Raw genomic sequence first — 26082 nt, 5'->3', positions numbered from 1 at the left:
CTGCTCCAGTGAATTTGTCTGTCTGTCTGTATCTTGTTTTACGGCGGTTGGCATCCAGCTTAATGGTGCATTACCGCCACCCTCTGCTCCAGAATGTGCACTAGACATACATTCTAAATCCCTTCACCCAATCGCGCACGCACACACACACACACACACATGTATGTACAAACCTACACTTCGCCCTCCCATCTTTGACCATCCTAGTATCCTATTCCTGTTTATTTGTCATATTCTATAAAAAACCCCTGTACCCCTTAAAAACGCTAAAAATACCCGGACTTGTGCTCTCTCACCCATGCCCAGCAACCCTTTTAATGTGAATTCCTGCATCCCCAACTCCCTTAATTTATTTCTCATCATCTCTCTCTGTATCCCATACTTCCTGCAACACAAAACTACATTTTCTACTGACTCCTCTTCCTGACATTCCTCACACAATCCTGTCTGGTGTTTCCCTATCATTTTCAATGTTTTGTTTAATGCACAATGCCCCAGTCTTAACCTAGTCCACACAATTTCCTCTCTTCTGTTTCCATTACCTACCCTAGTAACTGCAACACTCTTTTGTATTTGATATAAATGCCTCCCTTTCCCCTCCCTGTCCCATCTTTCTTGCCACATTCAGTTGACTTTTTCCCAGATTACACACTTAACCTCTGCTTTACTGATACTAATGTGCATTTCCACATTTTCCTTCTTTAACGCCCTCTTTGCCAACTCATCCACCCTCTCATTCCCCTTCACCCCTACATGTGCTGGAACCCATAGAAATTTTACCTGACCTCCCTGATTTGCAATTCTTGTAACTAACTGAAGGACTTCATAAAGTACATCTTGCCAACTGTTTGTGTGAAAAGACCTTAAACTTGCTAGAACTGAGGATGAATCTGAACATATCAATGCTTTGGCTTGTCTGGCTTTCTGCACCCATTGCAACGCAACCAACACTGCCAGCATCTCCACTGTAAACACCCCTAACTTATTAGATGTTCTTCTGCTGATTCCAATTTCTTTTGCTGGTATTACCACCCCAAACCCTGTCACTCCTGTTTCAAGTTCCTTCGCACCATCCGTATATATGTGAGTATGAATTTGTCATATCCATTTAATATTTTATTTTCTAATTGTATTAAGAAGAGACTCTTGTCCTTTACCATCAATTAGCAATGTGCTCATTTAGAAAATGCCAATAAAATTAATATTTAATCATAATTGGAAGAAGATGGCACCAACAAACAAGGCTACTAAGGGCGAAATCCTCAAGACAGGTCACGGAGCAACTCCTTTCACCTTGCTGCTGTTAGAGACTGTTATCTAGAGACAGATGCAATCCTATGATCGATTCCATCTCTTGCCAATCCCACCGACTTAAGTGACAAGGAAGATTGAAATTATCTAGGTGGATGTGGAGGCAAGTGTGTGCTCAGTGCTGTCAACCAGCCTCTTGCTTGCTGCTGCCAGAGGAGGGTGTCTGTGTGTGATGGTCTCTCTCTCTCCCTCTCTCTCTCCCCCTCTCATTCACTGCTCTCAAAGGAAAGTCCTTGTGTAGAGTGCTCTCTCTTTCTCTCCCCCCAGATGCTGTCAGAACATGGTTCTGGAGCAAGATTTAATCAATGTGGTTTGTGGATTGTGGACTCTAGTTCAGGTTTATGATATGTTTGGGATTCTGGCTACTCCTTTTTTGTTACTAGTTTGAGCAATTTTGAATCAGTGCAGCCTGCAGATAATGAACACTGTGCTGCATTGAAATATGCCTTTGAATTTGTGCTTTATATCCTGTGCTTTTCCTCTTTTTTTGTTGCCATTTGCCCAATTTTTTTCACGTGTGAAGGGAGGCGGGATTTGATGTTCTTTTCTTTGAATGGCTTCAATGATACTTCTTTGTTTTGTGGGGTTTGTGGGGAAGATGAATTTCAGGGTTGTGCACTGCATATATACTTTGATAATAAAAGTACTTTAAATCCTTTGAATACTTTAATTGCACAAGGATTAAAAAATGAATATACATCAATAATCATACATATTCATAGATTTGTCGATATTGTCCTTGTAAAACAGAATAAAATTATCATAAGGATTCTGAAGTATTAACAGTTAATTTTGCTTGTTTCAAAGTATCATTGTTTAGGGGGATTTTGGAAAGCCCTTCTCACCATTAAGCACATCAACATGGAGTGTTGTCACAGGAAAGCAGCATCCCATGACCCCCACAGGCCAGGACATGCTCTCTTCTCATTGCTGTCATCTTAGACACTGGTATAATTGAAGACTGCTTGAAGCAGGAGGATACCTCAGACTACCAAAGTGAGAGGTTAAAGATCTCAGTGAACACTCCAACCATTTGATCAGCATAGGTCTTTAGTGCTTGGACAGGTACCCCGTCTGGGCTGGATGCTTTCTGTGGGTTCACCCTCTCAGTCACATCCATAGAATCTCCTGTCTGCTCCTCCTACTATGGAATCAGAATCAGAATCAGGTTTATTATCACCTGCATGTGATGTGAAATTTGTTAACTTAGTAGCAGCAGTTCAATGCAATACATAATCTTGCAGAGAGACAGAAAAAAAATTAATAAAATACAACATAATAATAAATGCACAAGTAAATCAATTATGTGTATTGAATAGATTTTAAAAATGTACAAACACAGAAATACTGTATATTTAAAAAAAAAGGTGATGTAGTGTCCAAAGCTTCAATGTTCATTTCGGAATCGGATGGTAGAGGGGAAGAAGCTGTTCCTGAATCACTGAGTGTGTACCTTCAGGCTTCTGTATCTCCTACTTGATGGTAACAGTGAGAAAAGAGTATGCCCTGGGTGCTGGAGGTCCTTAATAATGGAGGCTACCTTTCTGAGTCCCTATCAGTACTGTACTTCTCTTCTCCTTCTGAATCACAGAGCCAGCTTCCACTTGGTAGGTCGCGCCCCCCACACCCCCAACGATATCCAAAGTGGCATACTTATTATTGAGTACTCTGCACTAGTGAGCTGCCTTTTCCTTTTCCCTCTCTTGACAGGCACCTATCTATCTCTTTCTTGCAACTTAGGGGTGACTCCCCCATGAAGCTCCTATCTGTCACTCACTCATTCTCTCATATGAGCTGATGGTCATCCAGCTTCAGCTCTGGTTCCTTAACATGGTGTTACGTATCCCGTGAGCATGATGTAATTATCTTGTGAGCATGATGTCATTATCTCATGATGGGCTTGATGTAATTGTCTTATGACCATGGGGTGATGTGATGTCATGTAATGGCATGGTATAAAAGAAAAAGCCCACCACTGTGACGCAGTTCTCATTGTTATTTTTAGTGTAACGTTGTGCCGGTAGTTTCGAAAATCGCTGCCAGTTTTTCTTTGTTGCCCCTTTGTTGTCCTTTACAGTCCAGTACCGGAGAGTGAAGGCATTACCAGAATTGTTCGAGAAAAGGACTGGGTAAAGTTAATGTCGTTCAGCTTCTTGGGAATGATCGACCTTTTGGAATCTTCATTCGGGAATTGTGGCATGCACACTTGAGTAAAACCACTACCAGGGCGGGAAGGTTTGTGCAGTGACCACTCTCCAGTCAAAAGGTCAGTTCCTTTATTTCTTTGTGATTCCTTTGGACAAGGCATCTCGGCTGAGATCAACAGATCGTCATTGCTTCGAAGAAATCGTTGTTTCGGGGAAGTCTCTCCTTAATGACTGTATAAATCACATGGACTTTTGAATTTATCACTTTAAGTCTGTGCTTAGATGAGAACTCTCTAAGAACAGTTTATAAAGTATGACTACGACTATGACTAAGTTTGACTGTTTGTTCGATATAGTTGCCTAACTGTTAACTTCTGGTTAAGTTAGTTGTTCGTTTACGTTTCGATGTTTTGAGCAGAGGTTAATAAGTATCATTGTTTGTTTATATAACCTGACTCATTTTCATATCCATTGTTGCTGGACACGTAACAATGGTCTCTGAGTAGTTGCAGGTATAGTTATTAAGGAGACTAGAGGTCTCCCAGTGTTCCTATATCTCACATGAAGAACATAACACTAAACATGGATCCATTCTCAATGCACAAGCTACTGTATGTACTAATAAATAAATGAAGAAACATGAAAAACTTACTTAGAGCCTCTGCCTGTTCTCTCCGAGGCCTGCTGAGCTAAAGCCTACCACTCTAACCCTGGTCCATTCTAACAATGGTTGCTCCCACAATGACACCTTGCTTCTTTTTATTGGCCTTTGCTCATTTGCTAATAATAGAAGCAATCTCCTGCTTAGCAGACAAGCCTCTCTCTCTTTTTAAAACTCGTGTATTAACTCCACAAGGCAAGTCTCCAATTCAGTCTGTGACCTCCTCCTCCACAGACAAGATGTGTTTCATTAAGTCTACCAACCTCCACAGCTTCTTACATTACTGTGCATTTTGATTGCTGGGACTAGACCACGATGCAACCAGTCAGGATACTTTTCAATCTGAGTAGAAATCTGTCTGTTATAAGTAGAGGTTTGAGTAGGAGTTTGTCTGTGTATTTGATGACAAGCCAAAGTTCCCTAACTTCTCAAGAAAATAACAACCCTAGCATGTTTTTCTTATGATTGCATCCATATACTGAGCCCAGGACAGGTCATCTGATACATTTATGCCCCGGTTTTTAAATCTGCTGACTTTCTCCATTGCTAATCCCCAATGTAGATCATTGCATGCTCATCTCACTTCCTCTTTCTGAAGTCCACAATCAGTTCTTTTAGTTTTATTGACACTATGTGAGAGGCTGTGGCGAGATCACTAAGCCGGGTATCCTATCTGGTTCCTTTATGTCAACTCGTCATCACTTGTGTTTTGGCCAGCAACAATGGTGTCATTTGCAAAGTTGTATATGGCATCAGAGCTCTGCTTAGCCACTCAGTAATGGGGCTAGGCATACAGCCTTTAAGTGCATTTGTGCTGATGGTCAGCAAGGAGGAGATATTGTTATCAGTCATCACTGATTGCGGTCTGGCAATGACAATGTTGACTACTTAGTTGCAGAGGGAGGTATAGAAGCTCGGTTCTTAAGGCTTGCTGATGAGCTTGGAGGGAGTAATTTTGTTTATCACCAAGCTGTTGTTGATAAACAACAGCCTGACATATGAGTTCCTGTAGTCCAGACGGTCCAGGTTTTTTGAGACAGAAAAGAGTTTACAACAGTCATTACCATGGAGGGCATAGCAAATATCCCTAAGTAACCCTAGGTGACCTCATTTCAAGTACATGAAAGAACCTGTAAAAGTTCCAATTATGAAAAATAAAATACTTGAGAAACTCAGACAGGTATCCAAGTTACAAGAATCTAATGGTCTCTACTCAAGGCGTTAAAGGAAGTGTCTGTAGGGAAAATGAGAGATACTAGAGGATTCAAAAATAGCAGACGTGACTCCTTTGGAGGGAAGAAATTAAAACGCAATGATTATAGACTTGTTCATTTAACATATTTCTGTCAAAGTGCTAGAAATAATAAGCAGTATCAATAACTCGATATTATTGAATGAAATCAACATGGTTTTATGAAAGAATTGATCATGTTCTTCCAGGACGTAAAAAGGGTGAGGAAATATAGGAGAGGAAATTGCAGATGAAATGCAGTTAGATTTTCAAATTGTATTTACTAAAAGATCACATAAGCTGCTGAAAACTAAAATAAGATATCATGGCAGTGCAAAAACTGTGTTAGTATGGACTGAAAACCAGCTACTATATTGGAAACAGAGGGTTGTAATATTTGTTTCAGGTTGGAAGGAAGATTACCTATGAAATAATTGATGGCCAAGAATTGATCTCTCTGATGAAGACATTGTCACACTGCAATGGTAAATAGATGGTGGGCAAAAGGAATTTAATGTGGGAAAATGCAAGCCTGTCTACTACAGATGAATGAAGTTCAGAGAGATGCTGGTATTCTGGAAAATAAATCACAGAAGGTTGGCAGGCATTTCTAATATCTAGTTGAGAAAGCAAACATCATGTTGGCCTTTATTGCAATGGGTTGGGTTTGTTATGACTCTATAACTCAAAAGGGTGTAGAGATTAGATCATTAGATGTATTTAAGATGGAAGTAGGTAGATTTTTGAACAATGCTCTGAGGAAATTAGAGGAATTTAGCACAATAAAGGTCACTATGTTCATATTGAATCATGGAGCAGGCTTGAGGAGTCCGGTGGCCTACTCTTGCTCTGATTTCCTTGAGTTTTTTGTTGTGGTCATTTTTCTCTTCTTTCTCACTCTAGGAAAAACATTCAGTTGTATGTGGATCATTCCAAATATTTTAGTGCAATTGAAAATGTTTCATTGCAAATATTGTATCATATTTTTGGACAACACTCGGAGGGCCAAATGGCCTACTCCTGCACCTATTGTCTATTGTTCCCATTTCCTTGTGCCTTTTCAAATTTAAAAGACAGTAACTGGTGCACGCACATTTTCAGTGTTTTGAAGATACAGTTTACATCTGTTCTTGAAGTAGTATCTTCCTTTTCTCTTCACAGTCTGTTTTCTTTGATCTATTAGAATGCCCAACCAAAACATTCTGTGACTTTTCAAAGCTGCATCTACAATAAAACTTTTCCCTGATCCATCAGTCCTGCAACGTTTCACTTTCTTTGTACCTGTTCAAGGACCTGCATATTGGTTATTCTTCTCTAACTATTTGTCATCATTTATCTGCAATACCATAATTCAAACATTTCGAGCTTTCTTTTTATTTCAGTGTTCAAGGTCCAATTTTCACAGAAGTATAGTGCAATTGATTACATGTAATATTCAAACATCCTCTGACATATCTATGCTTTGATTTTCTCGCTATATAGAAAATCCCTTTTGTAGTTGATATCTCTTATTTTCTTTTTTATTCTTTTCATTAGTTCTCTGACATTGAGAGAACCAAGAGGAACATTTTCAGCATCCACTAATTCTGTTAAAGCAGACGATTTTCCAGAAGTTATGCTTTTGTCAAAACTCAGTGAGTTTTCTATTTCAATTGAAAGGAAAAACTTAGTTGTTTTTGTACAGAGCAGAAATGTTGACATTCTCCAACTTTGCTGCTAAATTCACTTTGAAATTCAGACATCCAGCTCCTTGGTTATTAGAATAACAGTCTTCCCTTTTCAAAAATCTAGTTAAGCTAGTTTTATTGCAAGCTAATTTTACTTATAAGAGTCAGAATTAAATTTAATATCACTGGCAAAGGTAGTGAATTTTGTTGTTTTGCAGCAGAAGTACATTGCAATACATAATAATTGAAACTACAAATCACAATAAGTATATATAAAACAGATTGAATTAAACAAGCAGTACAAAAAGAGAAGAAATAGAGTATTTAAATAATGGTCACAGATCTGGTGGCAGAGGGGGAGAAACTGCTCCTGAAATGTTGAATGTCTGTCTTTAGGCTCCTGTACCTCCCTGCTGATGGTAGTAATGAGAAGAGGGCATGATTTGGGTGATGTGGGTCCTCAATGATAGATACTGCCTTTTTGAGGCATCACCTTTTGAAGGTGTCCTGGATGCTGGGGAGGCTAATGCCCATGATGGAACTTTCTGCAGCTTTTTCTGATCCAGTACAGTGGCCCCTCCATACCAGAAAATGATGGTTTTTGGTGCCATGTTAGAGTAGTAGTTTGCATGACACTATTACAGCTCGAAGCATTTCGGATATTGGAGTCCAATTCCAGTGCCATTGTGTAAGGTGTCTCTGTACGTCATCCCTGTGGGATGTGTAGGGTTTCCCCTGGGTGCTCTAGTTTCCTCCCACAGTCCAAAGATGTACTCGGTAGGTCATTGTAAATTGTGTCATGATTAGCTTAGAGTTAATCGGGGTAGTGGAGTAGTTGGGATGGTATGCCCAATCTCTCAAAGCATTTCATCACAGTAGATGTGAGTGCCATTGGGCAAATGCCATCGAGGCAGGTCATCCTGTTCTTCTTAGGCACTGATATGATCATCACCCTTTCGAATCGAGTGTGAACCTCTGATGCCAGCAGTGGGAGATTTAAGAAACCATTGAACACAGTGATAAATTAGTAAAAGTTCAAATTTCAAAGTAAATTTTATTATCAATGAACATATATGTCACCATATGCAACTCTGTGATTCATTTTCCTGTGGGCATACTCAGCAAATCTATAGAATAATAACTACAACAAGATCAACCAGAGTGCAGAAGGCAACAAACTGTGCAAATACAAGTATAAATAAATAGCAATATCTAAGGAGAATATGAGATAATGTGATAAAGAGTCCTTAATGGGAGATCATTGGCTGTGGGAACATCTCATGGAATAAGTGAGTGTATTTATCCACTTTTATTCAAGAGTCTAATGGTTGAGAGATATTAACTGATATTGAACCTGATAGTGTGAGTAGTCCTTGTACCTTCCTCCTGTTGGCAGAAGCCAAAAGAGTGCATGGCCTGGGTGGTGGGGATCTCCGATGATGGATGCTACTTTCGTACAATTGCAGCATTCGTGATGTACTGAGCCAAATCCATGACCTTTTGTAGGATTTTCCATTCAAAGCATTGGGGTTTCCATATCAGGCAGTGATGGAGTCAGTCAAAACACTCTCCACTGCACATCTATAGAAGTTTATCAAAGTTTTAGATCTCATGCTATATCTCTGCAGACTCCTAAGTATAGGCACAGTCACATTTTCTTCATAATTGCACTTATGTGCTGGGCCCAGAAAAGATCCTCTGAAGTAGTAACACCCAAGAATTTAAAGGTGCTAACCCTCTCTACCTCTGATCCGCCGATGAGTACTCACTGATGGACCTGTGGTTTCCCTATCCTAAAGTCTACAATCAGTTCCTTAATCTTGCTGATGTTGACTGAGAGGTTGTTGTTACGACACTCAGCCAAATTTTCAACTCCCTCCTGTATGCTGACTCATCACCACATTTATTTTGGCCCACAACAGTGGTGTCATCAGCAAACTTGAATCTGGATTGGAGCTGTACTTAGTCACAGTCATAGGTGTAAAACCCATAGAGCAGAGGGCTAAGCACACAGCCCTGTGGTGCACTTGTGGTGATCGAGTTCATGGAGGAAATGTTGTTACCAATCTAAACTGACTGGGCTCTAAGTGAGGAAATCCAGGATCCAATTGCACAAGGAGGTTTTGAGGTCATGATCTTGGTGCTTATTGATTAGCTTTGAGGGATTAATAATGCTGAACTGTAGTCGATAAAGAGCATCCTGGCTGTCAGATGTTCCAGAATTGAGTGAAGACTCAATGAGATGGCATCTGCTGTAGACCTGTTACTCCAGCAGGTAAACTGGAGAAAATCCAAGTCACCTCTCAGGCGAGAGCTGATATGTTTCATTAGCAGCCTCTCAAAACACTTCATCACTGTGGATGTAAGTGCAATTGTGTGATAGTCCTTGAGGAAGGTCACCACACTCTTCTTGGGCACTGGAATAATTGAAGCCCGCTTGAAACAGGTGGGTATCGCAAACTGCCAAAGCTAGAAATTAAAGATCTCAGTGAACACACCAGCCAATTGGTCAGCACAGGTGCGGATACTTTCCGTGGATTTACCCTCCTGAAGGCAGCCTGCACATCAGCTTCAAATACTGAGATCAAAAAATCATCTGTATATATGGGGGCTTTGTGATGGTTCGTCGATATTCTGATGATCAAAGTGAACATAGACATTGAGCTCACCTGGAAGCGAAACTTGACTGCCTCCAATGTCAGTTGATTCATCTTTGCAGGTGGTGATAGTACTCAAGCCCTGCCACAGTTGTTAAGCATCACTTATTGATTCAAGTTTGGTCCAGAATCTTCACTTTGCCCTTGAGGTGGCTTTCTGGAGATCATACCTGCAGCTCTTGTTGCTTTTTTGGTCTCCAGATTTGAATGCCTTTGATCTGGTCCTCAGCAAATTTGGGATCTCATGGTTCATCCAAGCTTCTGATTGGGGAAGACTCTGAATAATTTAGACAAGCTCATCTAAAACTATTTGTGTGCTCACAAACTATCATTTTAAACAAATGATTTAAAAAATCATTTAAAAATGTGATTAGCTCTCTAAATGTTGCATTCGAATCATGCCGATGATTTAGGTTGGAATGATTATCCCAGGATTCACCTTCAATACAGAGATGATTATGGATACAGAAAATTATTCAGAGCATGATATATTTGCTACATAAGGAATTACAACCTACCTAGCAACGTACCTCCCACCTAGCAACTCCAAGGATACATGTTGTATAGGCACCCGTTGGTCTCGTGAGACCATGGATTTGTGTTTTGGAAGGTTTCCAGGGCGCAGGCCTGGGCAAGGTTGTATGGAAGACCAGCAGCTGCCCATGCTGCAAGTCTCCCCTCTCCACGCCACCGATGCTGTCCAAGGGAAGGGCACTAGGGCCAATACAGCTTGGCATCGGTGTTGTCGCAGAGCAATGTGTGGTTAAGTGCCTTGCTCAAGGACACAACACGCTGCTTCAGCTGAGGCTCGAACTACCGATCTTCAGATCACTAGACCAACGCCTTAATCACTTGGCCATGTGCCAACATGTTGTATATTTAATATATCAATAATATTGTAAATATATTGTTTAATTAAGCATTCTTGTTTGTTTAAATAATTTATTTCAGGTATATGTAAATTATGTGAATGGCATAACTGAATGCCATCATGCCACTGTGTCATAAATATGCGCTTTGTTTAAAGCGAAAACAAAACTAAGATACATTCCTGGCTCGATGTTTTTGCTTTCATTTAGTTTAACGTCTCGGAGTTACAAAACATAATAGTGGTAATGAGGAAGTTTTAAACAAACCCACGATGACTACCTGCTTGTTGAAGTGCAGGTTGGTGTAAAAAAAAGCAGCAAGACATTCAAGTTTAAAAAAATCAGTGCAGCAAGTGTTCTTTGAAAGGGAAGACATGGTTGAGATAAAAGAAAGGGCTGAATAGGTTCATTAACAGTGATAATAATCATGAAAAAACAGCAGAAATCCTTGGCTGCGACATTGGAAAGATTATGTTTGATTAAAGAACAGGTAACTGGGTATTGTATATGGAGCAAATTCAGTAGTATTTTAAAGCAAATGGAATAGCCAATGAGAAACGGGTGCCAGTTTTGTTGAGTACATTGGATTTAAGACATACAGTTTGATTAGAAGTGTAACTGCTCTAACCAAACCAGGCAAAGTGGGCTTTGCTGATAATCATGAAAGTAGTTCAGGAACATTTGGAACCAAAAACATTATTAATTGCAGAACGCATTAGATTTCATAAGTGGAATAAAAAAGTAGGGGGCGCGATCTCAGTATACATGGCTGATCTGAAGAGATGGTCAATTCGGTAATGTGCTTAGTGATACACTAAGAACTCACTTAGTCTGTGGAATCTTCCAAGAAAACATTCAAAAATAGCTCATAACTGAAGCACACTTTAGATTTAAAAAGAGTACTTGAAATAGCCAAATAACATTGGTCAAATTTTCACTTTTCATTTAAAAAGAACATTTGAAATAGCCAAATAACACTGATCAAATTTTCACTGAGATTTACAGGAAGATGTTTCCTGCTTGTCATTGCTGCCTGCCACACCTTTACCAGTGCCCTTAGCTCAGCTGCAGGGTCATCAGCCAGGGACCACCATTCATTGATATTTCACTTCCTTTGCCCTGGTACTTCTGATGGCGGAGCAGTAGCAGGGACGTATCCCTGCCGGCCCACAGCAGCTTTCAATGGTTCCCCAATCTCTGTCCTTCCTCCTTTACCACAGCCAAGAGCTGCCCTTTTCTGCATCTTCAGCCAACTTCCTGGTGGCCTTTCTGAGCCTCGCTCCAGTCACTGCCATATCATGGAGTAACCTTGTCAATGATGCACCAAAGCCCCGGCATCCTACCTCTACAGGGTAGATGATGGTCCTCCAGCCAGCTTTCTTACACTTAGCTGCCAAGTCTGAGTTCTTCAGCCTCTGACGCTCATGGACAGCCTCCACTCCTTCCTCCCATAGATGGTCAAAGTTCACAAAATAAAGTATGTATTTCTTGTGATCCAGTAAATGTGATGAAATTGAAACAATGACCAGGATTTTCAGATCAATTGCATGATTCTTGTTTTGAACTTTGCAAATTTCTTTCATCCCCATTCAAATTTTCCAGGAGTTGTGTTACAAGTTTCAAAAATTAGAAACTCTATTCAATGCTGTGTGAGCCAATGATTTGGAAGTAAGTTGGACAGATAGCTAATTAAACAAGAAATAAAGATTGGAAGAAAAAGAGCCATTGGGAACAGTGGATCAGCTGTTGGAGGCTGTGTACTTGGCGAATTGTTCTCTCTCTCTCTCCCCCCCTTCACTCACTCTCTCTCACACTTTCACACTCACACTTTTTTTCCTCTCACTTGCTCTCACTGGTGAGTGCGAGATTAATGCTGATTCTCGGGTCACAGGACTCAGAAAAAAATACTGTGTGACAGACTTTTAATACTGTAAATCAGCGAGTTGTTTTGTTATGTCTCCCCTCTCACTGAAAGTGGACACCTCTCTTTCCTGTTATTAGGGAGAGAGAGAGAATCTGCGGCATGTTGAATTGTCAGATGAATGATTCATTTTTGTTATACTGCAGTTCATTTACTGGGGACCTTGCTTGGTGGAGGAAGGGTGCTGATGCTTTTTTGTAGAAGTGGGTGGAGGTGGGGAGTGTGGTTGTTTTGCTGTGTTTGTGGGTGTGGGGGGGGTAGTAGGGAGGCTTTGGGGTTCTCACATTTTAACTGTCAATTATTCTTTGGGACACTCTTCTGTGTTCATGACTGTCTGTGAAGAAAAAAGAATTTCTGAATGTATATTGTGTACATTTCTCTGATATTAAATGAAACTATTGAACTAAACAAGAGGAACGTCCCATGAATATAAAGAAATGGGATAATAGGTGCACACAAATTGTCACCTGTTTCAATCTTAGTCACCTTAAATAACAGCACTTCTAGTTTTGTTTAATGACAGAACTATTCAAATATGCCAGTTCTGACTTGGCATAGTAGAGTTCACATAATACAGACTTCAGAGTTAACATTAGAATTAAACACTACTCAATGCAATGCTCACATTTGGCAGATGAACTAATCTTCCTTAGGAGCATTGCTTAATTACACTCATCAGAATATCTTGGTGAGGGCTGCAAAATGTAAGCTTAATATTTTGCACATTCCTATTGCACAAAATAAATGTATTTGGCACATTTATTATCTTAAATAAACTTTGATTAATTTTAAAGGAAGTACCTATATTGTATGTCAACTAACTAGAACATGTGCTTGTTATGATTTATAAAAATATTTTTAATAATTCTAAATTTAGCAGTCAAAGATGGTTTTGATGCTATGTTTATATTTTTGTAATGAAATAGTTTGAGCTGCATCAAATACATCTTATCAAACTATTGCCCTTACATTTAAGAGAGTAAATGTAAGAACCAAAATATTTTTAAATGACCTATCACAAATCTTATCCTGTGATGGTGAATGAATTTGCATTTTTTTTATAATCGAACTGGGTGGAATTTTGAGTTCAGTATGCAATAGAATCAGCAATTGCCCCTACAGTAGTGTTTTTTTTTTGCCATTTGCCTGAGGGGGAAGAGAAATCACAATGAGATTGGGAAGCATGTCGTTTTAATTGTTTCAGCAAAGACGACATTACGCTTTGTACAATGACAGACTGCTGATTAAAATATGAGACACTATTAGATTTTTGCATAAATGAAAAGCCAGCTACTTAAGTAGAAAGGGAGAATAAATATTCACATCAATCAAGGAGAAAGGAAAAAAACCTAAAAACTGCTCTCAGACTGTTTCTGAATGCAGCTCTGTTCAAACTTCTTGCAAAGCTTGCTTTAGAGTGAAGCACCCACTGACACTCACTTAGCTGCTAATTGGATTATTCAGTACAACTAATATGTTCTCCGCAATTCAGCATGTTTTACCACATGAATCCTCCATTTCATCATGTGCTTACTTTGACATTTTTTCCCATTCCATTAGGTTACTGACTTATCCATTCCACAAAATGCAACTCATTGCACTTTCAAACTCTATAGCCAAATTTTAAAGTCAATGATCCTCCTAGAAAATTCCTTAATGCCTTACAACAATGCTATAAAATGGTTGAACCCACATCAGACCTGAGCAAGGCATCTTCCCTTGCAGAAATATCTTGTTGTGCAATAAGCTTAAAAGGTGTGTGAAATAGAAAGGTATTCAACATGAAAGTGTGCACCAAAGTCATCCCTCCAATAACTCCACCAAGGCAGAACAAATTCAGGAAATAAGACATATTGGAGATTGTAGGGGGAAAAGGATGGGATTTAAAAAAATGCTGAGGTATGCATCTTGCAGCTGTGGGGAAGGGAGGAATTGATGAGGAGTTCAATAGAGGGGATGTTGATAGTGGAAAAATGATAGGGATAGCACAGTTTTGGAGGGGTGTGGGCTGAGAATTGTTTGGACATATGATACAGTTGAACACTGGTAGAAAGGTTAGAAGTTTCTTGCACAAGGCAAAATGAAATCAATGGAAATGTATTTTGATAGAACATAGCATAGTACAGCACAGTACAGGCTCTTTGGCCCACAATGTTGTGCCGACCCTTAAACCCTGCCTCCCATATAACCCCCACATTAAATTCCTCCATATACCTGTCTAGTAGCCTGTGAAATTTCACTAGTGCATCTGCCTCCACCACTGACTCAGGCAGTGCATTCCACACACCAACCACTCTCTGAGTAAAAAACCTTCCTCTAATATCCCCCTTGAACTTCCCACCCCTTACCTTAAAACCATGCCCTCTTGTATTGAGCAGTGGTGCCCTGGGGAAGAGGCATTGGCTGTCCACTCTATCTACCTCTTTGAAGCAAATTCTTAAAGAGAATTCATTAGTATTGATCAAAAAATGCATCAGAAATATAAAATCAAGTGCTGAAACAGATAATGTCTCATTAAAACTGTGGAAAAAATAATCAGACCTAAAATGGAAATTCTGCTTCTTCCTCCACAGGAGTTTCAGAGCATGTTGTGTATTTTCAGCATTTGTACTTTCAATTTTTATCTGAGATGTGATTTCCATTTCAGACACTTTCAAATGAAGACCAAATAGGGTTGGTCCCCTTTAATTCCGACAGACACCAACCTCACCTTTCCAGATAAAACCTGTACCTGAGACACTTAAAGCACAATAAATCTGAGAGAAGTAGAAACAATGGAATGAAGATGCGTTTGGTTGCAATACAATCAATTCAAGTCATCATTACCACCAGTGTGTACCATGCAAGATAATTTTTTATGGGACATTAAGGGTTTACCAAATGCACCTGGACCAAATGTAATAAAATGCCACATAAATTATAGCACAGAATTAAATTTCGAGCATTGTTTCATTCAGAAATATAAGTAAAAATGGGACATATCAAGCTGTTACTTTGGTCAGTACAATTATTTTGTCAATACAATCCAAATATTGGTAAAATAAAATAATGAACTGAATATTTTCTAGCATGGAATTTTTGTATAATATGAGGACAGGTAAATAATCTGAAGATTTGATTATTCAGTAAGTAGAATTCTGCCATTTAATTAACTAATCCTACATATTTATTTTACAGATTTTATCATTAAACTTGTTGATCAGAAAATAATTTCTAATATGCCGTGTTACGTGACCATGGGTTTCGTTTACTGTGGGCATCACTCTAAGCACCTGGACGAGGCGGGAGTATGATGTCAGTATAACAAAATGCTAACAGATGGGAGGGGGGGAGAGGGGGGGGGAGAGGGGGGGGGAGAGGGGGGGGGAGAGGGGGGGGGAGAGGGGGGGGGAGAGGGGGGGGGAGAGGGGGGGGGAGAGGGGGGGGGAGAGGGGTATATATATATATATGACTTCAGACTGCGAGTAGGAGCCGGCTACAATAATGGGTGAAGTTTGATACTTTCCCATGCCCAAAGGATTGGGTGAATGAGCGGCACACAGTACATATTGGATATGTGGCTGTCACTTCTTATGATCCATACGTGGACTTTTGGAGTATTCTGTGGCGACCACATTCATTAACCCTTACATGGATTCAGGTGTGTTATGTGGTGACCATTTGTACTAAGGAATATTCTGTGACCGTCACCTTGTAATACCTCTACGTGGATTTCGGAATACAATTCAACGGCTGAGATCTTCTGTGACTGTTACTTCATTTTCCCAGCATGGAACCTGCGGATTTCTTCGCGATCACCTCCTTGTTGCATTTTAATGTGGATTTACAAGTTTCTCCCCTCACCTATTCCGTGGATAGCTGAAACTTTTCAGCTGGCCATTTTAAAATTTTAAGAACTGTTCCTAAGCTTGATAGTTGGGAGCTAAAACACATAACACTGTTAACTTCTGTTTAGAAGAGTAGTTTGTTTAATTTTCTATATTTTGAGTAGTTACTAATAAATATAGTGGTTTAACATTAAACTCTGACTCAGTTTGTGGTCTATTGCTGCTGCTGCGTAAAATAAAGTGAACAAATCTGAACAAATTGGGGCTTATTGATTGATTTTGATTGATTACTTCCCTTTTGATTGACTTGTGTGTGGAAATTAGCAGCAATGGATATTGATGAACTCCTGGCATTGCAAACTCTGAGGCATTAGAGGAAGCTAAAAAGGCAGAGTTGTTGGTCATTGCTAAGAGGTTAAAACTGCTTACGGTAAAGCCGGCTATGAAAAAGGCAGAGATTCAGAGGGGAATAGTTGAGCACTATATGTCTATGGGTGTGTTTGAAACCGAGGTGTTAGAAATGTTTCCTGAAAGTAAATCAGATGTTCATCAGTACAAGACAAAGCAACAAAAGTTAAAGCTAGAGAAACTTAAACTGGAGGCTGTGGAAAGAGACAAACAAAGGCAGTTTGAGCTAAAGAAGCTAAAGTTTGAGTCAAACTTTTGACTCTAGTGATAGGTTTGTTACCAGTCGGGAAGTTAAACTGGTCCCTCAATTTGATGAAGCCGAGGTTGATAAGTACTTTCAGCATTTTGAGAAAGTCGTTCAGAGCCTACGGTGGCCAAGAGACTGCTGGCCTCTCCTGTTGCAGAGTATAAATAAAGGTAAGGCTCAGCAGGCATAGTCTGTTCTATCAGTTGATGCAAGTGACTATAGGACAGTAAAACAGGCTGTGCTTAAAGCCTATGAACTGGTTCCAGAAGCCTGTAGGCAAAGGTTTAGGAATTTGAGAAAATCTGTGAGCCGGACTCATGTGGAATTTGCTTATGAAAAGTCTGTGTTTTGAACGATGGTGCACATCTCAAAATGTGAATGAAGATTACGACAAATTGGAAGAGTTCATTCTAATTGAAGAGTTTAAAAGGTGCGTCCGTAATGATATAAAGTCATATTTAGATGAAAAGGATGCTGCAACTTTACAAAAATCTGTTAAGTTAGCAGATAAGTTTGCTCTAACCCACAAGTCTAAGTTTTCCCCAAGTAAGACCTTCCAGAAGAGTAGCATGGATAATCAGGGTAAAACAGAAATCAAATCTGGGAGTAGTGACAAAGGTAAAGATGAAGGAAAGCAGTTAAAGGAGAAACATTATTGTCCTACTTATCACTATTGCAAGAAACCTGGTCATGTTATAGCTAATTGTTTCCTCCTGAAGAAGGGAAAGGAGGTAGTTCCAGATGCCTGTATTCAGCATTTTGAAACACCTGTGAACCCACAGGGTTCTGGACATTTTGATGAAGCTCTGTCAAGAGCAGAGATATCTGACCTGGTTAGGACAGAATTTATTCCTTTTGTGTCAGAGGGATGTGTTTCAGTAAATGAAGAGTCACCCCTGGTGCCAGTGAAAATTCTTTGAGATACTGGGGCTTCTGAGTCACTTTTGTTAGACAATGTTCTAGAGTTTTGTGATGAGACTGCCATTGGTGAGGTAAAGTTTAGTCAAGGCATTGGGGGCAATATTGTTTCTGTACCTCCACACAAGGTAATTTTGAAGTCCGAGTTAGTTTTAGGACCTGTTAAATTAGGACTACAGCCCAGTTTACCAGTGTTTTTTTGTTGTTAGTGAATGACCTAGCAGGTGGCAAAGTTGTCCCTGAGTGCAGCTGACTACTAAGCCAGTTACTGATGACCCAAAGATGGATTCTAATGCTTATTCATGCTGCGCAGTAACTCGAGCTATGGCTGAGAAGTTTGTCAATGTGGATGGTTCTGCGCAGCATGGTTCTGCTACTCATGATAGCCCAAATCAGAATTCAGGTTTTGATGACCTGTCAGTGACTTTCCTGCCTTCATGTTTGACCAGGATCTGTCGGGTTCTGTCAGGTTTCGGAGGGACTCAGGTGCAGACCAATGAATACTATTTCACCAGGATTATTAGGGAGTGCAAAGGCAACAGTCTTCCAAAAACAGAAGGCAGGCACGAATCCAAATGGCAGGCAGACGTCTTACCAGGAAAGGCAGTCAGGCGAGGTCAGACAATCCAGAGCGCATAGGTAAAAATCGGGTCCAAGAGCAGGCAAAGTCCAAAACACAGAATCAGGCAAAATTGGTTGGCAGAAGTCGCAATGACAGGCTGGAACAACACAGGTCAGAACTGGGACAAACTGGCAGAGAATGCTAGTCAAGGCGGGGTTTAAATGGACAGGGTAATGAGTGAAAATTAGACACAGGTGGGTGCAAATGAGGAGACAAGCAGGTAATTGGAGGAAATCCAAAAAGGGAAAGGGCTGGGCCAGAACCTACATGGCCAGGTGAAAGAAAACAGAAATTAAAGACTGTCGTGATCCAGAGCTACCAGCAGAGGCCCTTCGACCCAGTGTTCAGGCCAGATCCTTAACAGGATCCTTGTATTAGGTCTGACTATAAAGATTTGCCTTTGCCAGGAAGGAGTTTATAGCAGAACAGTCTACAGACTCTGAGATTTTTGCCTTGAGAGAAAGAGTGCTCTCAGGTGAGGAGATTGAGAAAGTGCCAGTAGGATGTTATTTCAAGGATGGAGTGTTAATGAGGAAGTGGAGCTCATCTGATATTCCAGCAAGTGAGGAATGGGCAATTGCTCATCAGGTTGTAGTTCCTAAAGTCTATAGGAATGAGATTTTAACCTTGGCCCATAGCATGCCCTTGGGTGGCCATTTTGGTGTGAATAAAAACTGTGGACGAGGTTCTGGCCTGGTTTGAAGTAAGATGTTGGGACACTTTGCCGAACTTGTCACACTTGTCAGGTTGTGGGTAAACCTAACCAGGTCACCTCAGTGGCACCACTGCAGCCTATTCCTGCATTTGGTGAACCCCTTTCTAAAGTTATTGTGGATTGTGTTGACCCATTGCCAAAGACTAGAGCTGGCCATCGATATTTGCTAACCATCATGTGTACAGCATCTAGATTTCCAGAAGCAATACCCCTCAGGAATATCAAAGCTCCAACTGTGTTGAAGGCTTTCATATAGTTTTTCACCCTATTTGGTTTGCCTGAAGAAATCCAGTCCGATCAAGGAAGTAATTTTATGTCAGGATTATTTCAGCAGGCAGTTTACAAACTGGGAACCAAACAAATTATGTCGTCTGCAGACCATCCAGAATCTCAAGAGGCCTTAGAAAGATTCCATTCTACCCTCAAAACCATGATTAGGATATTCTGGAGTCTGTGCAAGAGTCCCCAGGCTTTAGCCCCTTTGAGCTCATGTTTGGGCACCAGGTCTCAAGTCCTTTGGCATTATTAAGAGAGCAGTGGATCAGCAAGAGACAGGAGGAGAGAGAAGCAGCACGCCGCGCGTGTGCAGCCCTCCAGTGAAAAATGATATCATATTCGTTAAATAGGGGCCGTGGACAATTCTGATTTGATGGAGATGGACGTGAAAGCACCAGAGGAACATCTGGAAAAATTTCTGAAACACTCGTTCGCTGCTGTCATTACTGCGCGGTCGGGAAACTTTCGGAGGGAAGGCCTCGAAATCCCCAGCTTTGCCTGCTGTTGGCGACCGAGAAGGAGGTCGAATCATTTGGGTAGAGATGGTGCTCAGTACTCGGTGTCAGAAAGCTGATCAGAGCTCGAAGTTTTCGGATGACTCAGAATCGGACTGTGGTCGGGTGTGGCAGGGAGAGTTTTTCTTCCTTCTCCCGTCTGCGTGAGATGTGGGACATTTGAGAGACTTTGAACTTTTACTGTGCTCATGGACTTCTTCATCAAGTTATGGTATCTGTTGTACTGTTGTAACTATATGTTATAATTATGTGGTTTTGTTAGTTTTTTTTCAGTCTTGGTCTGTGCTGTGTTTTGTGATATCACACCAGAGGAAATATTGTATCATTTCTTAATGCATGCATTACTAAATAACAATAAAAGAGGACTGCGTGTCTTCATAATCTAATCTAATATAAATTTCTTGGACTATGTTTAATAATTCAAAGAAAGATTGCAAAGGGCTTGCAACCTAGCAAGGGAAAATTTACAATCTGCTCAGAGTAAAATGAAAGCAACACACATCAAAGTTGCTGGTGAACGCAGCAGGCCAGGCAGCATCTTTAGGAAGTGGTACAGTCGACATTTCAGGCCGAGACCCTTTGTCAGGACATCGTCAGAGTAAAATGAAAACCTGGTATCATAAGAAAGCCAGGGTTAGGACATTTAAGCCAAGAGATAAGGTGCTCATTCTTTTCCCTGTGCAGACAAATCCTCTGCAGGCCAGATTCCATTGTCCTTATGAAATTGTGTCTAAGGTCAATGATGTGGATTATGTAGTCAAAATACCAGCTAGAAGGAGGCCAACGCAGCTCTGTCACATAAACATGCTTAAGCCGTATCATGAAAAGCAGACTACAGCTGTGGTGGTTGCTGTAAATAATGATGGATCCGAGTTCTCTGGAAACTTACTAGCTGATCTGATTGGGGCCCATTTTAAATCAAACATTATTTCAGCCAGATTGAGAAATTCGACTATTTTGGAAAATTGTGATGAGAAACTGGCTCATTTACAGCCACGGCAGAGGCAGCAAATGAAGCAGTTGATCATGAAATTTCAGGATTGTTCCCTGATGTTCCAAAAAGAACAACAGTAGCCTTACATGATGTAGATGTTGGTGAGGCCAAACTTATAAAACAATATCTGTAACACATGAATGTTGAAAAATGTAGACTTGCTGAACAAGAAATTGAGTATATTAGAAGATTGTATTATTGGGCATTTTACTTCAGATTGGAGCTCAGCTAGTGTTATGGTACCTAACCAGATGGTAGTATCAGGTTTTATACTGATTTGTAATTAAAATATTGCTCTTAAAGATCAAATTTTTTTCTTATTGGGGGAGGTGCTATGTGGCCACAGGTTTTGTTTACTGTGGACGTCACTTTAAGCACCTGGACGAGACGGGAGTATGATGTCAGTATAACAAAATGTGGACAGTCTGCTGGGACACTTCAAGAGAGAGAGAGAGAAAGAGAGTTAATGCTTTGGACTGCGAGCAGGAGCTGGCTACAGTAATGGGTGAAGTTTGATACTTTCCCATGCCCAAAGGATTGGGTGAATGAGCGGCAGACAGTACATATTGGATATGTGGCTGTCACTTCTTATGATCCATATGTGGACTTTTGGAGTATTCTGTGGTGAACACTTCTTTTAACCCTTACATGGATTCGGGTGTGTTATGTAGTGACCATTTGTGCTAAGGAATATTCCGTGACTGTCACATTGTAATATCTCTACGTGGGTTTCGGAATACAACTCGATGGCTGAGATCTTCTGTGATTGTTACTTCATTTTCCCAGCGTGGAACCTGTGGAATTCTTCATGAACGCCTCCTCATTGCATTTTAATGTGGATTTCCAAAGCCTCACCTATTCCGTGGATAGCTGAAACTTTTCAGCTTGTCATTTTAAAACTTTAGGAACTGTTCCTATGCTTGATAGTTGGGAGCTAAAATGCTTAACACTGTTAACTTCTATTTAGAAGAGTAGTTTGTTTAATTTTCTATATTTTGAGTAGATACTAATAAATATAGCGGTTTAACATTAAACCCTGACTCAGTTTGTGGTCTATTGCTGCTGGTACCTAACAGCCTTGAGCAGTATCCACCCAAGACAATGATGATGAGACCGGTTGATGGTATTGAGATCATCCAGACACTAGGAGAATTGTTCCAACTCTTGAAGTACTGTTAGCACAGAACACTGTCTAACCTTTTCAACTGGCTATTGATCATTTAGGGCGACAAGAGTCTGGCAAAATTATGTATTCACCTTTCAGCAGAAAAAGAAGTTACCTTTAAAGTAATGTAACATGCAGCAGAAAGCATGTGATAGACAAACATCTCCATGAGGGCAATTGTGTCGAAATTGTAAAACAAGTTTAATTTCTGCCGCATAAAATTTAGATTGAAGAAAGCTCAGTCTGCAAATATGGAATAAATAGCATATTGGAATGTCTTTTACAGATCGCTCCCTTTCGCTTGATATTACGGGATTATAACTTGAGGTAATCATGGGAACATAGGATTGTATTAGCACAGAGGCACATAGGCAATGCAGGTGAAGACTTTATTAACATTTTATAGACAATAGTACACAATATGTTTTCTCATAAACATACATGAATCAAAGGAATGGATTCTCCTGAGATTGGGGAAAATGAAGCTGACAGCCTTGTTCTTAAGAAAATTAATCTCTGCTGAAATAGATGTAGGTAATATAAGTTAAGTACAGATGGTTATCAGACTCTGCTAGAAAAAAATAGGCCTGTTGTGATCAACTAATTTTAGATAAGGATTGTTAATAATTAAATATTGATTGACTAAATCATCAGGATTTTTTTGTGAGATCACAAATATATTAGCTGAAGGCAGAGACCTCCAAGGATACTTGATAGTCACATGGGAAAAGTGATGTCAGAAATAATCATAATGCAACTTCTTTGTTCAGCTTCCCTCAACTTCTCCTCAAAACTTGCTTATTCAAAAAATGTTTGACACATCTCATTTGAGGCTAGGTTAATCAGTTCAAGGGGATGATCTGGCAGTTCTTGTTGTTGAACATGCCATCACCTACAATCAAGTGACTCACCTACGCTAGTGAAAAATCTCTGCAACTCTGCACAGTTTCCTTTGGGCCATCTTGCCCTTGCCTTCTGTTGCCAAAAATTGTCAGAAGTCTCCAAACTTGGCAGTGTTTGCATTCTATTTTGCAACAGTTGTTGGAACTCTTCTACAAATAGTTCTCTTTGGAGTGTGCACTTTTTTTCTCCTCTTGAGAATTTGTGATGGTGTTTATAACAAATCTCTGCATGTAGGCTACCAACAGAAGCCACAGCTCAGGCAACACAAGATAGCCCAGCTTGGTATCTTTACTGAACAGAGTGTTTCATCTAACATCACAGATGTTAACTGGTAATACTCAATCATTTGGGGAAAATAAATTGAACCTTTGGCTCAAGCTATGACTTTCTGGAGCACTATAACAACTTGTTGTACAGAGATTTCCATATTTTATCCTTTCTAATCATCTTCCAATACAATGTATTTCAGACTAAGGATATAATTATGCTCTCATTTACAAGGATCACTGCTTGAGCAAGAAAAACGAGATAAAAGAGATATTTAATTACTTTGATATAACATTCCTCATTAATTATGAATTATGCCTCTAAAATCTAAGGTAACTCTAAGATCTACAGATTACAAAATTGTATCTGTCATCAGCAAGATACTTGCCAGAAAAATGAAAATGAGATTAAAATTGGTTCAGAATATAAATGTATTGTCAAGAGTGTTGGCTTGGTATAAATATAACCTACAGATCCTGTCCACATGGACAGCAAAGAGTGGAGGATCCCTGAATCATCTAATAAACGAGGTTTGTGGTTTGAAACCTAACAACCAGTGAGACAAAACAGCAGCAATCATATACAAATGATCCTTTTGTGATTATGTTATTGGATGAGAAACCAAGCGAGCTATATAACTCAAGGTGAGATTTTGGTTAAAATTCTGTCATGGATGTTTTGTTTCAGTAACAAAAAATCTTTGAGGTCTGGCACTCTTCAAAAGAAATGGGAAAGAGAGAAAATAAATCACTTAAATACCAGGAAAGAAGGAGAGGAAAATGCATTATACAAAGGGAATTTCTCTGTTGAAGTGAGACGAATGACCTGATATGGCAGTAAAATAGCAGTGAAGATCAGAACAAATTTCTTAGTTGTGTAATGAGCTGTGGGACATGCCCAGCAGGCCAGACTACAGAAAAAAAAGAAAAATATATCAAAATAATCACAACACGCTGGAGGAACTCAGCAGGTCGGGCAGCATCCATGGAAACGATGAGTCGACTTTTCAGGCTGGAACCCTTCGTCAGGACTGTAGAGGGAAGGGGCAGAGGCCCTATAAAGAAGGTGGGGGATGGTGGGAAGGAGAAGGCTGGTAGGTTCTTTCCCCTTACTGGTTTTTCACCTGGAACCTACTAGCCTTCTCCTTGCCACCCTCCCCCACCTTCTTTATAGGGCCTCTGCCCCTTTTCTCTACAGTCCTGTCGAAGGGTTCCGGCCCGAAACGTTGACCCATTGTTTCCACGGATGCTGCCCGACCTGCTGAGTTCCTCTAGCATGTTGTGAGTGTTGCTTTGATCCCAGCATTTGCAGATTATTTTGTGTTTATATAAAATAATGATAGGTAGAAATAGCCAGAAAGAGTAAATAATCTACACCAATGTAACATGCAACATGCCCATTGGAGGATGAGAAATTGTTCCTGAAAGCTGTGTTAAAAAAAAAGATTAAGAAAAAGACTAGCCTTATTTTTTCCCATGTGAACTTACATGAAAATGCACTGTTTGCTTCAATGACTAAAACAGTCTGAAGATATGCTGGGGGTAGCCTGCAAGTGTTGCCCTGCTTCTGGTGCTATCATATCATGCCCAATGCTTACTAACCAGTGTGTCTTTGGAATGAGGGAGAAAACCAAAGCACCCAGAGGAAGCCTAAGTGTTCGCAAGAGGTATGAACAAACTCCTTACAGACAGTTGCAGGAATTGAACCTCAGTCACTGACTCTGTACAGCATTACACCAACCAGTGTGCTCCTATGCTATGTTGTAACTATGCCTGAGGTTAGAGTTGGAATGAAGTGTATTAAGTGCTAGGCAACTAATGTATGCATCAGGTCACTCCCGCCAATGGAGATGCTCTGCAAATCAATCACCCAGTTGCTGTTTGGCTTCCCTATTGTGGAGGAGGCCACATTGCGAACATCAATTCAGTACACGAAATTATAAGAAATGCAAGTGAATCACTGCTTTGCTCGGAAGTACTATTTGAATCACTGGGTAGTGGGAGGGGAGAGCTGAAAGATCAGGTGTTGTATCCCCTATAGCTGCATGGGAAAAACTATAAGATGAGACTGGTAAGTACAGATAGAAGACTGGGCCAGGGAATTGTAAAAGGAGCCATCCCTGCAAAATGCTGGAAATGGAGAACAAATTATGTAGCTGGTGGAGAAATCTCATTGGAGCTGATAGACCTTATGAACAATGATCTATTGAATATTGAGGCTGTTGAGATGGAAGGCAAGATATTCTTGTTTCATACGGGGAGTTCAAAGATGCAGAAAATAGATGAGATGCCATAAAAAGCTCTGTCTACGTTGGTGGAGGAAAGACTATGGTTAATGAAGAAAGAAGATACTTCACAGGAACTTGCACAGAATGTTTGATCAGAACAGATGTAACAAAGTCAAATGGCAAGCAACTGAATCATTTACATGTTTCATGCATTGTTTCAAATACAATTATCTGTAAATGGTGCTGTTGGTGAGTTGAGTGAGGTTCATAGTTGTATTTCTAGGTTCTTTGTGCATCTTACACAATAAGGCATTGAGGAGTTGAACATGCCCAGCAGCACCAAATGGCATGGAGCATATGTACAAATGCCATTCCGTAATAAATGATCATACATGTGAGGTCAATGGATGCAACCAGGCATTAATCTTGATTTAGCCTTTGGTAGATGTGGATCTACCAACAACCTCATTATTAGGAATTAAACATTTGCTTCTCATAATGTGCCCTATTTTCTATATTTCGAGTAACCTTCAC

This window comes from Mobula birostris, chromosome 10 (genome assembly GCF_030028105.1).
Source record: "Mobula birostris isolate sMobBir1 chromosome 10, sMobBir1.hap1, whole genome shotgun sequence".
Classification (NCBI taxonomy): Eukaryota; Metazoa; Chordata; class Chondrichthyes; order Myliobatiformes; family Myliobatidae; genus Mobula; species Mobula birostris.
Note: the sequence above shows the minus strand (reverse complement) of the source record.